Raw genomic sequence first — 14,614 nt, forward strand, 5'->3', positions numbered from 1 at the left:
TATTGCCATCCCCCAGGGCATGGCACCTACGAGGAACCACAGCCAGTTTGCAATCAGTGCATTGCTCAACAGATCTTGCCTTTAGATCATTATGGGTTGTTTTCCCTTAATTAGGGCCACAAACTGATTGCTGTTTCTCCATTATGGTCTTTAGCAATGATAACTGAGTCTTAATTAATTCTTTTGATTCTCCACTATTTCTCAGCATGAAGGTGTTTGCCTTGGGAAGCATCCTGGGGAAAGGGAAAAAGAAACCGGTGAGAGATGGTGAGAGTAGGGGAAAGCATCCATCAGGGAAGAGCAGGGACCCTTGCAAAGTGGCGAGGGGCTGGCAGAGGATGGGTCAGCAGGTGCTGCTGGTTTGGTGTGTCACCCCTGCAGTGCTGGGGACGGGTCGGTGTGTCTGGGGCCATCAGCAAGGCTTGTCTGCATCACGGATGGGGTGTTAGGACTGGGGTGTTTGTGAAACAGCTGAACTTGCCTTCTCACCTGCTAGCGGCAGGCTGGTGCTCCTCATAGCAAAGCCCTGATTTGACATTCCCCTCTGAGCATCTTGCAAAACTAGTGCTGGTAGCAGGAGTGACTTAAATAGGGATCGAAAGAGCAAAGCAAATTACTTTCTCTTTGCATGCTTTCTTCTTTCTGTGAAACTGGCTGCAAATGTCCAAATGCCTGGGGAAGTACATGATGCTCAGATCTTGCCAGTGGCTAACTTGCCACAGTTGTGGGCAAGGCTTTCTAGGGAAAAAAAAAATATTTTGTACTGACCTTCAGCCTTTTGTGCCTATTGTCACAATCAACACACAGTTTCTTTTGGGAACTAGCCAGAAATTCCCTTCCTCATGCTACAGTGGCAATGACAGATCAAACAGAGCTGAAGTGTTTTGATGAATAAAAGTAGAATTTGCCTCACTGCCCTGACCCTTGTCTAATTTCTAACCTTTCCATTAAAATGCATTTTTTTTCCAAAGTAACTGGAAGCACCAGGTGTCTAGGATTCTTGCATTTGCGTAAAAGTTAAAGACCCAAAAGGCTTGAGCAGAGCAGCTGGAGCCTTTGACACCACTAATTCAGGAGTACTGCCATTCTTGAAGGGTGTTTGAGCAGAGTTTTGGCACAAAGCTGTTCAAAAGGACTTCGGATGCTAGTGCCCATGGTGCTAACCTAGCTTTTTTTCTTTCCCTGACCAAGGTGCAAGAAAGCTGCTTCTCTCTTTTCTCTTCCTGCTCCAAGAAAGATTTTCTCAAGAGCCAACAACCCCATTGACTCAAGACCGTTTTTTGGTGGTGCCTCCTAATCCCATGGCCAGTTTGAACTAAGGCTGGTTAGTTTTGGGCAGAGAAATAATGAAGGGGGAGAGGAGGGGACTCGCATCCTGGGTGCAGGATGTCTCTGCTGCTCCTCTGACCCCCATGTCCCACCATGGCCACAGCCTCTCCACATCCCCTACTTCTGGCCTAGGAAGATAGGTTCATACGGCAATGGTGGTGGATGGTAGTGGTAGAGCAAAGAATAACCGATTGCCATTGAAGGCTGGCTCAATACAGAGACAGTAATCACTGAAATAAAAAAGTATGGCTCTTAATAAATTCCCTCTGTTCTAACTACCAGGGAACCTGGCAGAAGGCACAATTTAAGCAAAAACAAACACTGAAACCACACATGTATATGTACTTTAAAAGAAACGAACTCAGGAGGAAAGGGAGAAAACAGTTAGAAATAGCTTTTCGTTATTGATCAAATATTTAACTCTGGCCCAATAAAATAGTAAGATCCATTTGTCATTATTTGCCTTTATTAATGAGTCAGATATCTTTAATTTAATACAGCACTCTCAATGGCATCGAGAAATTCTACATGGAAGCCACTCATTTACATTCTCTGTTGTGTTTGAATGAGCTGAGCTGGTGAAAATGCCCACGCTGTAGGTTGTTTAACCTTCCCAAGGGATGTGCAGATTTAGGGCCTCACTCAGAGGGTGTAGGTGTCAAACGGTGGCTTCTGGAAGATGTCAGCAGGCTTTGGGTCAGGCAGGACCAGGGAAAACCATGAGAGGAGCTGGGGTCATGGTGCCGATATGGAGCGTTTCTGTGCTGGCTGTTGCGGTCAATGGGGCAGGAGAGCTGGAGGACATTGGCTAGAAGACCCCTATAGCTGTGGTGGCCCCCAAAGCCCTCCTTGGTGCTCCTCGAAGACACCTCCTTAACAATGCTGGGGCACCGAAGGACGTGACTGGTGCCTTGGACACCCCTTCCTTCTTGGTGAGGCACTGGCAGGAGCCCTGGCTGGCCCCACACCCATGTTTCAGGGCTGAAACCAAGGGGCTGGGCACGTGCGTGAGGCTTGGTGTGTTTGCAAGTGGTGGGATGGGCAAGGGTTGGTGAGGGAGGTCAGCCCAACCAGTGGGAGGCCAAGCCAGGCTGCCTGGCTCCCACTCCCCCACAGCCACATCTGAAAGAGATTTGCAGAGACCTCAAGATAAGGCTTCGAGATTCTCTTCTGGCCAAACTGTTAGAAAGATATTGTGAAAAAGTAGAGATCCCAGTGCCAATAAAGCATGTGACAATTGCAGCAGGTTTCAGGCTATCCTAATTTCTCTAATTGACTTGCACCAAGCGAGCAAGCTGGTGAGCAGTTTTCACCAAGATGTAAGCACATAGCTGGGAGGATTGGACCGAGGTGCCACATGTTAATCATTATAGGAGTTTGTCTGCACAACATCAGCCTCGCACAGATCTGCTTATGAAATCATACCTTTCCCATTAAACACAGTTTGAGTTTTGAAAGGGAATTCAGATTGGCTTAGCGTGGACCTTTGTATGGGGCTAAGGAAACCTGGGAGAGATGGCCCTGCTTTAGGTAAAGAAAAAAACCCAAAACAACCTGACTTCTCTGTTGTGGTGCAGTTAAAGGTCTCTGCTTAAGGACTGTGGATTGATGGAGTGGCCTGAGGTGCGAAGAATATTAAAAAAGATGTCAACATGCCAATAAATGTCTGTGCCAGAAATAAATACACTATGTGTTAGTCCGTCGGAGCAACCTACAGAAAGGTGTTCTTTCATATGGAGAGAGACAGTCCGGTTGCTCACATCATTAAGGTAAAAAATTATCAAAGCAGAAATGAGCTCAAGTTGCTGAATGTCATCTCACCTTCAGAGTTCATTACCTCCACCAGTCAAGGGCCAGATATTTGATGTATAAGATCCAGGGGGGATGTCAACTCTACCTAGAGAATTGGGTGTACATTTTTCTTTAATTGTTTGCTGCTTTCCCTCTGAAGCTTTGGATTACAAGTGGCCTTTGAGAATTTGTCCCAAAACTTTTCTCCAGACCAACAAGAAGAATAGCAAAATCCTAAAGCAAAATGAAAAGAAAGTGGATCAAGGTCATAGATTTCATTTTCCAGCTTGAGAGCGTGAAGATCCAGACTAATGACAAGCAGATGGAAAGTTAGGCACTGGTCTAAGTTGGCTGCCTATAGCAGTAGGGCTTGGTCTGTAGTACAATGTGTTTCTGGTGGAGATATGCTGGCTGGAGAGCAAAAAAACATCGCACCTCCTCATGGAAAGCTGAGCCAAGAAAACTTTTGTTTCAGACAGTGTTTTGTCAGCCTAGCAACATTGTTAGCAGAGACGATATAGCTCTTCTGGCAAGAAATATCCTGAACTGGTCCATGCAAAGGTCTGATGTGATGTCTCCAATGGCATGGCCTTACCAGCAAAGGATGTATCACGCCAACAAGCTCTTCCTTGGTGGTCTGCACACAGCCTCGAGGTGGGGATGAGCGTGAGCAGCTGGTGGCAGGAGGCGGGAGGACCTGGCTCTCAGCTCTGTCGCCTGGTGCCAACGTGGGCAGTGGGGCAAGAGATGGGGCCTTTTGTCTGGGCTGGCATAGATAAAACCTTCAGTGAGGACAAGCTTGTTGTCAGGTGAATGAGATCCCTGGAAAGCTCGCTGGCAGACAGGTGACCCAGCACGGGGAGGGGACAACAGTCAGCAGCTCACCATGGGTGTCACATTGTGTAGCCTCCACCCAAAGTTCAAGTTCTCAATGTACCAATAAGTGCCTTTGAGGTTCGTTTGTCACACACGCACATCAAAAAATCGGAGAAATATTAAAAAAAACCCAAAAAACAAAAAAAACCAAAAACATGGAGAAATCTCTCCTGTCCTAGGAAATAAACACATCCCAGTCCTGTGGCAGTGTCCCAGGCTGGCAGCAAGCTCACGTTACTTAATTATGATATGTTGCATATACCAAATAGCAGGGGACAAAACCCCTCCTTTATTCTCACAGTCTAGCAGGCTGTGTCTGCCTCGCAGCTGTTCAGAGCACATATATCAACACGTCTCAACATCCCAGTGCAAGCGGAGGTGCTGGAGATGCAACCCTGGAGAGAGAAGCTGAGCTGGGGAAGTCCCCATTTTACCCTTGAACAGTGCAGAACTGTTTTCTTCCTTTCACGAGCTGATTTCCTTCTCTTTAAATTCAAATTCGGTTATAGTTCTTTGCAAGGTTTTTCCCCTTGCGGTACCAGCTGCCCTTTCGTCTCCGCACCAATTCCTCCCTGTCACCATCCTCGGCCCAGTGCAGGGAGGACCAGCTGCTGTGTTGCCACCAGGCAGGATTCTGTGGACAGTGAGGGGAAAAATGCCAGGAAACTTCAATACCTCTGGGAAGTCTGACCTTGAACATCCCAGGCACGCACTCCTGTTCTCCTGTCTGTATTTTCCCAAGTGAAAGGCTCAGTTATAACTCCCAACTCTGTGCTGAGCTGGGAACAGAGCAGAAAATCTCCCAATGCAAAATTATTCTTAAAAAAAAATCACTTTTAAAAATACAGAATAGTCTGGAAAATAAAAAAAACAAACAACCTTGTGTCTTGCACAGACTGATGAACTGCACAGTCCCATGGGGAAGAGCCCAGGAATGTGCTCCCCAAGCCGTGATGCTCAGAACCGTGGCTGCTGCACCGGGCGGAGCTGAGGAAGATGCAGCTCCAGAGCACCAGGATAAAAACATAACCAGGGAGTCAGGAAATGAGAGTTTGCCAGCGTTCCTCCTGTCTTTAATTAAGCTCATTGTCATTTTGGTCAACTCCTGCTCTCCTTCACTCCCTTCCTCTGTCTTTTTGCCCTGAAAGTCTGTTCAGCAGACTGTACCCAGCTTTCAAATCTCAAATTTTAATTAAAGTCATTCAGCAGCTTTGAATGACTAATGACCTCTTATCAGGTATTGTGCTGCAAATAACAGGCGAGTGACCTTCCCTCCCACTCTTCATTAATACCATTATTTTTTTATACTGCCTGCCCTGCCGAGACCCTTTTTGCTTTAAAATAATATCAGAATAGAAAACTTCCTTGAAATACATTTCAGATAGGTGCAAAGGGCACACAAAGAGGCTAATGGATGAAGATGCACCTCTACAGGCACACCTTGAAAAATCTGGATACGAAGGGGTATAGTTTATAATCCGATTTTCAGCAAAGACAAACCAAGTCCTATTGGATTTCCAACACCAAGCTCTGTCTGATGGGCATTTCTGTCTATCACAGGACAGGAAGAGTGCAATGCTGATGGGGTGAGTATGGCTCAGGTTTGGGTATCCCTCAGTCCTCTACGGAGAATCAATAAGGCAATAGGAGAAAAGCATTTCTACTGGAGCTACAGAAAGGACAAGGATTTGAGGTGCAAAGAAATAAGGAAGATTTCTGTTTTGCCTATATTGCTAGTTTTCTCCTTGTTTAGCTGCTGAGAGTTGTGATAGAGGAGGAGACCCTCTGTGATCGCTGTACTGAGCAGCCCCAGGCCTCACGTGAGGAAGAAAAACAGCTGAGATGAGCAGAAGTCATTGGCGGGGCATTTGCTAAAGTCTTGGTTTTTGTCAGAAAAAAAAAAGAGATAGTGAGAAGTAAGAAGAAAAAAACAGAAAACACAGTTTCTTTTCCCAGTAGCAGTTCTCTTTTCAGGACATGGGGTGGGGGTAGCACCTGGCTGTGCTGCCTCTGGGTCAGTGGCTCCTCTGAGACACCCTACAGCACTGGCCTTGTTTGGAGCAATTAAGTTTTGTCTTCCTTCTGTGCTCCTTCACATCCATTGATGCTGGATATTTTATGAAGTTTCAGTGAGTGTAGGAGGTGTGAGCTGGGAGTACAGGAGACCTCTGCCAGGCTCCCACTGGCGCAGGGTCTGCTCTGGCACCTTGTTTCCCTGGGAAAGTCCATCACAGGTTTCCAAATCTGCAGGGGCACAGTGAGCTGCTTGCCACACATTTGCAGTGCTACGATCGTAAGAGTTAAAAACAAGCTAGTAGCATTGTTGAAGAATTATTTTTTGTTTCTTGAGGTTGTCTTCTAAATAAAAAAAAAAAAACATTTGAAAGGTGACTTCACAGCATAAATCACCTCCCCCCCCCTTATAAATGACACTCTAAACACCAGCAACGACTTTCAGCCATAGGTGACAACTTGGGCTCATTTGCAAACGGCCACCTTGAGGCAAAGTCTTCAGACTCACCATTTTTTATCCTTTAGGTCAGACTCAGGCATGAGCACATGTTAAGCTCTGACATCTTTCAAAACACCGGCCGCAGCACGGTCTCTAACTGATTTAGCTGTCCCACAGTGGCAAACGGCCTGAGCTGAAGGAGAACTGAACTTGCTGTTTTTCAACAGCTGGTTATCTCTTTCTCCGTCAAATGCTCAGCCTGCTCATGTGTGCACAGCTGCCATGCTGCGATTTGCTCTGGGTTTATGGCTTGAAACTGTGGCTTTCTCTTGATGCATCTGCAGCCCAGGGTGGGAGACCGCAGCACAGAGGCTCGATTTCCCCCGTGAGAAGCCACAAAGCCATGGTGGACCTCGCCGTGTTTGATATAGAGGGATGATGGACATTCTAGTGAAAATGGCTTTCAGAGCTCCACTGCTGTCCCAGTGGGTGATGGTTACACCCATCCACCTGCTCGTGCTGCCCAGCAGTGGCCAGCTGCTGCAAGGAAGCTCAGCAAACCCACTGCGCTGCTGCTGGTTTCTTGGCCAGCCCAGCTGTAAGGAAGTCACATCAAGTCATGTTCTGCTTTGTGCGAGTCGACAGTGCTGACATATTTCCATTATTGATTTTCTGTACATTTAACAATGGCAGCTCTAAGCAAGGGAGCAATATTTGAACTTTTATAATAATGACAAGAGCCCTGCAGCAGTCACTGCACAGGCAGGTTCATTCTCCCCTCAACATCCTCCTCCCTCAGCTGGACAAGTCAAGCCAGAAGAAAGCTCCTGTTTCTCCTATAAGGCTTCTCCAGAGGTTTGCTCACTGACAGGTAGTCCCTGGGCAGGGGCAAACCAGGCTGTCCAGCCCTGGTGGCAATGCCTGGCCTTGGGTGGGACAGGACTTCCCAGGGATGGGAACCTTCTCAGGCAGGTGGAGTTACGTCATTCCTGGAGGTGTTCAAGGCCAAGTTGGATGAAGCTTTGAGCAACCTGTTCTAGTGGGAGGTGTCCCTGCCTGTGGTGGGGGTTGGAACTAGATGATCTTTAAGGTCCCTTCCAACCCAAACCATTCTGTGGTTCTGTGATTCTGTGTCTGCCAGTGGTCCCCAACCAGAGCAGGATTGAGGGATGCCCTTCCTATGTACAAGCTCATGGAAGCCCCTCCTTAACAGAGTCTTTGTTGAAAAAGTACCTTTAATTTTCTGACCTATATAAATTGCCTGGGGTAGCTTTACAGCAGTATGGCAAAGAAATTCCAGCTCCTGCCAATGACATTAATTCCAGCCATGACGTTAGTGTTTCATACCACATGAGTGAGAGAAAGAATAGAGAGAGAAAGAATAAACTGCTGTACACGATGTTTCATCTGGGAATGGATGGACCCAGAAATAAAACAGCCACAGATGAACACCTTCATCTCCTCAGCTGTGTGTAGACAAAATTGCAGGTAGAACTAACTTTCTTCCTTGCTATTTGAATGTAATGTTTCTGTTACATCCCAAAAATAAGAACCAAAACTGTGGACATTTTATCAGTATAAAAATATTCATGACCTTTCTGCTACATCCCCCATGTTATTTCTTGTGACTTCAAGCCCTCCTCATTGTCCCCAGCAGATCCACTCGTGCTTGCTGTGGCCAGGCTGTAACTCCCCTCGCTTCCCCTCAGCAGAGCATTGCGTTCCTCTTCTGAGCTGCCACTGTCGAACATCAGCTGCCAGCTCTTCAGCTGGGTTAAAAATGGCCAGGGACAGTAGTAAGCTATCACAGAGCTCATCCACTTTCTTTTTCTGCAGGCTTCAGCATAGGAATCTGTGGACCATGTCCTACTGTCTCTGAAAGGCAACTAAGAAAAGATAGTGCATTGTCAGAAGGCTGAAAATGCAGCTCTGACCGGGGTCTGTGGGAAGAAAATCTGCTCATTTAGAGGAATAAATTCTGTAGTTTGCTGAGCCCTATCTAATCCCATTCAGCCCCTCTCTTGAGGGAAGGATATGAGTGGACACACTGGCTCAAATAAACTAAAGCTTTGTGTACCCCATCACTCTTCCTGGGGTTTGCCAAAAGTGGGTGCCCAGGAAAGAGTAGAAGAACGGGGTACAAGAAAATGTTTATGATGTTTCCCAACCATTTTCTGAGCCTCCAGTCATTCTCAGCTCAGAGATTTCCCAATCTGGTTAGATGTTACTACCAGCTTTTTTGCTGTTTCTTGGCGTATTTCCTTTTCCAATGAACTCATGACAGCTCTTACCATCTATTTCCTCTGGCTGAGCAATCCCAGCCCAGTTGCCCCAGAGTGATGCTGTCCCCATGGCCCTGGGGGTGCCCGGCTGCTCCATGAAGACTTGATTGGGGAATATTTTCACTGTTCCTAACCCTGTTTTAGTATTGGGCTGAAATCAGTTGGTTAAGCAGAGCTGTGGGGTCATGTTCACCTGAGCTGGTGCTTAGGAAAGGCCATGTCCCATCCTCTGCTCCTTTATAGCAAAACCGAAAGTCCCCACTGGCTTCATTGAGATCAAGCCTTAGTGTTTTCCCCTATGCCCTCCTAGTCCAGTAAGGGGGCCCATCCAGAGAAACCTTGAGATAAAACCTAAGTCTGCTCCTGCAGGCAGAGGGGCAAGGAGATGGGATGTTCAGAGCAAAGGTTGCTCCTGGGCAGCACAATTGAGGTGGGCCAGGGCAATGTATGAACTAACTGAACTGGATGGAGAGGCTGAGACACCTCCAGTGCTGTCAAAAAGGCCCCCAGGACCTTCTCTTCAGCCCTGGGGACACAAGATGTGAAGGTAAGACTTGGGGCAGGGCAACCTTGAAATCACAAAAACTGTTTGTCTGGGAGATTTTAAGGTAATTCCTGACAAATGGTTGTGTGATTTGCTCTAAAAGCTCAAAGGCTCCCAGCCCTCTGCAGATAGCCTGTCCTAATGTGTAATTACCTTCACAGTTACAAAGGATATACTGTTTCCCTGAATGCCTACTACTAAACTCTGTTGCTAAACATTAAACTCATTCCTTTTTGCTCTCCCCTTGGCAGCTATGGAGAGCAATTGATTGCTACACTCTTTGTAATAACCTCTTGGATATTTGAAGACTGTAATCAAGTTCCCACTTCTCTTTTCTAGACTGTCAAAGACTTTGTTAAATCCAAAAAGTATCACAGCTATTGTTTGCTCATATTCGTTATGTCAGATGTCCCATTCCCAGCTGGTGGGAAGTACTGCACTCGCCCAGCCTGAAATGTATTGACCCCTGGTGCTGCAGGAGTGAGGACAGAGCAGGATGCCCACCACTGCCAGGGGAATCACAGGCATGACTCTGAGCCTGCCAAGCTCTGCTGACACCCCCGGCAGCGGGCGTTTAGGAGCAGGCAGTGATGGTCAGTGTACATGAGGTACATGCCTCCATGCTGGCCGCTGTCTGCACACTGCCCTGCAAGGCAGGGCTCAACAACTTGTCTTGCAGTTTTTAAGGAGCAATTACCTGCTGCCTCTGCACAGGAATTGCTCTTGCTGTGGCATCTGCCTCTTTAGAAACCGAGTAAAACTGAGCAGGAGCATGAAGCACTGAATTTTCCAGCTCAGCCGAGCCTCTAAAGGAAGAGGTTCCCTTAATTGCTTGAAATCCATCACCTTTTTCTGCTGGTGGTGTCACCTTGCTCCTGCATGAAAAAAAAAAAAAAAAAAAAGAAAAAGAAAAAGGCACATCTGATATCCCCCATCTCCCCTGAGCATTGCTGTGTCTCTCCGGCTCACCCCAGCCATAGAAGCAGCCTTGATTGGGGCTCTCCAGGCAATAGGAAAAGCTCTGGGGCCCTCAGGACCAAATTCCACTTGCACCAACACTTTTAAAAGCCTTCAACATTGTGATTATGCAGGAGATATGATGTAGGGTAACTTCCCAGGATGTGGAGCAAGGTATACAGGGCTAAGTGACAAAGTGACAGCTTGGCTTTTGGCTACTAGAAACTTTATAGCACAGAGAGATGAATGCAATCAGCTCTGGGCTCCCTGGCCGCAGCCATTCAGCACTGCAGTATCCCCACCTTGTGGTGCGGCGCCGGACTGCCTGGGCACCGTGCAGCCTCTGTCCCCTCCGCGCTCCCTGGGGCTTTAGGGGACACTTGGCCATCAGGCTTCAGTGTGGATCTACCTCAATCCCTGACTAGACCTTCACTGCAAACAGATCCATGAGAATATGCTCTGCCTCTTCCCCTAGGCAGGCACTGAAAGGTGTGGAAAAAGTCTTAGATAGATGAGGAAAGGTTTATTGTGGTTTTTTTTTGGTGTGATGTTGCTTAAATTTTTGTTTCTGGCAAGATGAAACCTGTGGTTCTGATACCTAAATATGTACCATGAAAATTCAAAATACCACAAAAGATTTCCCAGAGGTGTTACACAGCCAGCCAGTACCTTCTTTGCTGCTTTTGCAAGAAAAGGTTTCAGAGGTGGTCTGTGAGCTTTACTGAAAGCATATTTTGCAAGGAAAAAAAAAAAAAAAAAAAAGGAGTAACCATTTGTGATTCCTCAGTTAGTGCTGTGAGTAGTCACTGGTCTTCAGAAAAAACAAATATTTCTAAACCCCAATGATTACAATTCAGCCCAGTGAAATAATCCATCATCTGTAATGAGGTGATAGCGTAAGATCTCCTTTTAGGGAAAGGTATTGGGTTTGCATGGCAAGGTTATGGTAGTGGGGGGACTACAGGGGTGGCTTCTGTGAGAAGCTGATAGAAGCCTCCCCTGTGTCCAATAGAGCCAACGTCAATCGGCTCCAGGATGGACCCATCACTGGTCAAGGCTGAGCCCATCAGTGACTGTGGTAGCACCTTTGGGATAACATAGTTAAGAAGTGGAAAAAGTTGCTGCACAACAGCAGCCAGAGAGAGGAGTGAGAAAATGTGAGAGCAACAAGTCTGCAGACACCAAGGTCAGTGAAGAAGGAGGGGAAGGGGGTGCTCCAGTTGGGGTAGCAGTAGAGCAGATCTCCACCTGCAGCCTGGGGTGGACCCCACACTGGAGCATGTGGATGACTGAAGAAGGCTGTGACCCTGTGGGAAGCCCAGGCTGGAGCAGGTTTGCTTTGCAGGACCTGTGACCCTGTGGGAAGTCCACACTGGAGCAGTTAATGAAGAACTGGAGCCAATGGGAAGCACTCACATTGGAGAAGCTTGTGGAGGACTGTCTCCTGAGCAAGGGACCCCATGCTTTAGCAGGGGAAGAGTGTGAGGAGTGCTACCCCTGAGGAGGAAGGAGTGGCAGAGACATGAGATGGACTGGCCACAACCCCCATTCCCCTTGCCCCTGCACTGCTGGGGAGAAGGAGGTAGAGAAATCAAGAGTGAAGTTGAGCCCAGGAAGAAGGGAGCGGCGGGGGGAAGGTGTTTTAAGATTTATTTCTCATTGCCCTACTCTGAATTACCTGGTAATGAATTAAACTAATTTCCCCAAGTCGGGTCTGTTTTGCCCGTGATGGTAGTTGGTGAATGATCTCTCCCTGTCCTTATCTCAACCCATGAGCCTTTTGTTATATTTTCTCTCCGCTGTCCAGCTGAGGAGGGAGTGATAGAGTGGCTTTGGTGGGTACCTGGCATCCAGCCAGGGTCAACCCACCACATAGTAACAATTCAGAGTAAACCAGATATTTTTCTCAAAGACCTTGGTGTTCTTCAGTCTCTGCAGGAGGATAACTTGAAACCAACCTCTCCCCTCCCAGCTCTGATGCTGCAAACTCCCCTCCATGTGACCCGTGGCCGTGGGAACAGAAAATGCTCAGCACCTCCTGGTAGCAGAGTTGGAAACCTGGCAAGGCAGAAACCTGGGTGGGAAGCCAGCATCTTCCTGCCCTGTGTTAAGATGAAACAGCTTCAGTCCTTGTTCTTTGAGGGAAAGTGGCATAATTTTTTTTTTTTAATTGGGTATTTCTGCATACACTGACTATAACAGATCCAGGTAGATGCCTGGTACCCCAAGGGCTGCATTTTCTCCAGTGCTCTTCAGCACTCTCCGAGTAGCAGAAAGGTTTTATAAAAACATAAAGCTGGCAGTGACTTTGATGAGCCTGGAGCCCCTTTCTCTCTTGTGCTTCTTCCTTGTGTATCAAGGAGTGAAGACTATTCACATCCGCTCAATGGAGGAGCTGGTGGCTAGAAGGAGCAGGAGGCGACCTCCTCCCTCCTGCTTGCATCTGTGGCAAAAAGATGACAAGCTGCAGGGTCTCTCTTAAAAAGCTCCTCTCTGGGCACACTGACTTTGCAACCTGCTGACGAGTTAATGTGAAACAGAGCCCTGGAAAATGCAGGGGACAAGAACAGCAAAGCAGCCTGGGGGTGCAGGGTGGATAAATCACGGGCACGCTGTCCGGGAGGGGAGTCACAGGGCTGCGGAGTCGTAAAGGCTGAGCTTGCTCCATACGGCTCGGCCGCTCGCCGGGCTGCTCCGGAGCTAGTTGACAGAGCTCTGCCTTACAAGCCTGGTCTTCAAAGCATTCCTCTCTTTACTGTCAAATGCACCAAATGTCTCCCACAGCTGTTTAGTTGGTTTGTGAGCCTTGTTAAGTGCTGGGTTTATCATAGCTTTCCCAAGGAATGCACACTCCCAACAAGTAGCTGAAAGATATTATCTGGTTCAGTCAGCTGAGGACTTAGATCAGCAGAGACTTTTTGGAGACTAGCTGGGAGTGTATAACTCGTTTCTTTACCCAGGCAATGCTGGGCAGTGAGACATGTTTAACTGAACTTGATTATCCTTTGGGTTATGTTCTGCTGGCAAAAGAGGTGTGGGGAGAGATTCTCAGCATCATCACCCTTGAGGTGGTGGAAAAGGACCAAGTTGTCACTTGGGAAGCTATTCAGTCACAGCCCTTCAAACATGAAGCCTTTAATCACTGTGTTTATACTTAATATTACCATAAAGAAATATCTGTCACCTAAGGCTTGTCACTTCCAGCTGGCAGAGCCCTCTGCACAGACACGCTGCAGACAGGCGGGTGAGGTTGTTATCCGCACCTTGCATTCTCTCCATGGAATAAGCCAGAAAAATTTCTCTTCAGTAGCCATGGCTGCCTTCAGGATTTGTTTTCCTTTTGGGGCAATATCAAACCATGCCCACCTTCCTGGCGTAAGGTGAGAAGTCCGCAGCCTGGTCTGGGAGTCATACCCCGACGCAGCCTGCTTCCCTGCGGATCAAACCTCACCCAAGCTACTGGCTATTAAAGTTTCCTCCACAGCATGAAGCAACTCTAAGCTTTCTTTGAAGTTCACTTTAAACATCTCTCAAAGCCATAATGGGTAATGTGAAGGTGAGACATATGATGGCCACAATAACCTTATAAAGCATACGGAGAGACAGCTAAAGTACTTGAGTACTGTGGAGTACATGTTCATGGAGTAAATGGGCTTAAGAACCTGCCTCTCTCATTTGCTTATTCAGCTGATTGATGTGACCATACGCTCCTCATCTGCAAGCTCTCTGGGCTCTTCCTAAGCTGGGTTTGTCCATGACACACGGTTAATAATATTAATTATTGTCTCTCTCATCTCCAGGGAGAACAGCACTCCCTGAGTGAGAGCAGAGGAGAGCCTCTCTGGTCACCAGCTGCAGCCTGGGCACTGTGGGCAGAGGCAGAGTGAAACAGGGAGAAATATGTTGGGATGAGTTTTCCCCTCCTTTTGTCACTGGTAGGAGGAGGCTTGCAGATGAGTATCATGTGCCCTTGGATGCAGGATACAGGACAGAAACTAAGCAGTGATTTAAAATCCTTCACTGGAGGATGATAAAATTATAGTATGGTATGAAGGCATGGAAAAGTAAGAACTATAAACTAAGAAATTCTACAACACAGATCACAAGATAATCAGCTCTGCTTTGAAAGCGATACGAAGTTAGATCACTGATGTGACAATACAAAGCTCAGATGGTACAGTACACCACTATTTTCAGGGGTCTCTTAATGTTTCAGATATGAAATTCATAATCAGAAATAGAGATTTGAATAAACCGAAACAAGTAGTTTTTAAAAGCCTGAATAGAAAATGAATGGAAATACAAACTGAGACCATACTGGAAAAAGATAGAGTTCAGCTGAAAGGAGGAAGTGTGGGAGTGCAAGGGGCAGGCGGATACACC

Source organism: Pterocles gutturalis, unplaced genomic scaffold (assembly GCF_000699245.1).
Source record: "Pterocles gutturalis isolate BGI_N339 unplaced genomic scaffold, ASM69924v1 scaffold16685, whole genome shotgun sequence".
NCBI lineage: Eukaryota > Metazoa > Chordata > Aves > Pterocliformes > Pteroclidae > Pterocles > Pterocles gutturalis.